Source organism: Vombatus ursinus, unplaced genomic scaffold (assembly GCF_900497805.2).
Source record: "Vombatus ursinus unplaced genomic scaffold, bare-nosed wombat genome assembly UNPS02010219.1, whole genome shotgun sequence".
NCBI lineage: Eukaryota > Metazoa > Chordata > Mammalia > Diprotodontia > Vombatidae > Vombatus > Vombatus ursinus.
This window is the reverse complement of record NW_020949997.1, coordinates 6,266,471-6,267,596: the sequence shown is the minus strand read 5'-3', so window position 1 is coordinate 6,267,596 and position 1,126 is coordinate 6,266,471. Positions and strand designations below refer to the sequence as shown.

The 1,126-nt window shown below is 53.7% G+C and overlaps 1 long non-coding RNA gene across 1 annotated transcript in view; it reads right to left on the bottom strand.

Moving 5' to 3' along the window:
• LOC114037026 overlaps window positions 1–782 on the bottom strand; it is a 10,552-nt gene extending 9,770 nt beyond the window's left edge. The window contains exon 1 of the long non-coding RNA XR_003568399.1: window positions 654–782. This is a non-coding gene — a long non-coding RNA (uncharacterized LOC114037026). The remainder of the gene's footprint in view (window positions 1–653) is intronic.
• Between the last annotated feature and the right edge of the window lie 344 nt (window positions 783–1,126).

Genomic DNA, 1,126 nt, shown 5'->3' with positions numbered 1-1,126 from the left:
GAGAGAGAGAGAGAGAGAGAGAGAGAGAGAGAGAGAGAGAGAGAGAATAACAAAGTAACAAAATTCGACCTATTACTTTCTAAAAATGGTCTCAGGTCTCAGTGCTGCTGGGAAAAGTCACGGACCTGGGCTGACCTCCGTGTACATCCCTGTTCTCTGATTCAGGTTCCTCTCTCTCGCTCTCCCTCACCACTCTCCCTCCCCGCTTCCCTCCCCTCTCATCAGCCAGGACCTCGATTCCACCAGAGTGAGGCTGGGGCACCTCCCTCCCTCCTCTCTCTCTCCTTTCCCTCCTAACAGAGGCTGGAGAACCACTGTCACTGGGGAATGGGCTTTTGTTAGGAAAAGGAGAGGGAAGGGAGGGACTCTGCGTCCCATGGGGCAGAGAATGCTCCAGGAGCCTAAAGATCTGAGTGCGAATCCAGATCTGCCACTGGCTAGCTGTGTGACCCTGGGCAAGTCGCCTCCCCTTCTCTGGGCCTCGGATCCCCAGAGAAACTCCTCCCCACCCCTTGCACCTGTCCAGGGTCTGCAGACCCCACTCTCCTCAAGGAACGCTTGGGGACGGACACACACACGGACACACGGACACGGACACACGGACACGGACACACACACACACACACACACACACACACATATATACGCCTTACCTTCGTTCAACGCTGGACCACATAAAACCCATGGCCACCCCCCGGGTCCCATCCCGGGCTCTGTCTACATAAATACAAACCCAAATCCCTTTAGGAAGCTTCCCTTCAATTTCCAATGGCTAAACTCTATTTCCCAGCAGCCTCTGCGTGGCTCCGGAACCCCGCCCCCCAAGTTTTCGAGGGCGGGCAGTCTGCTCTGGAAATGGATTCTGGGAAATTGATGCGCTGTGCGCAAGAGCAGAGCTCTGGCGTCTGTGAAATGTAGTCCTGGATTTCAGGCGGACAGCCTCGGTCTCCTTGTTTGTAAAATGAGGATTTTAAGAGCGCCTATCTCGTAGGGTTGTTGTGAAGATCAAGTGAGATACTGCATGTGAAGTGCTTTTGAAATCTTAAAGCAGCATATCAATATTGACCGTCGTCGTCTTGTTGCTGGACCATTGAGACCATGGCAGGGTGGGCAAGTTTGGCTGGAT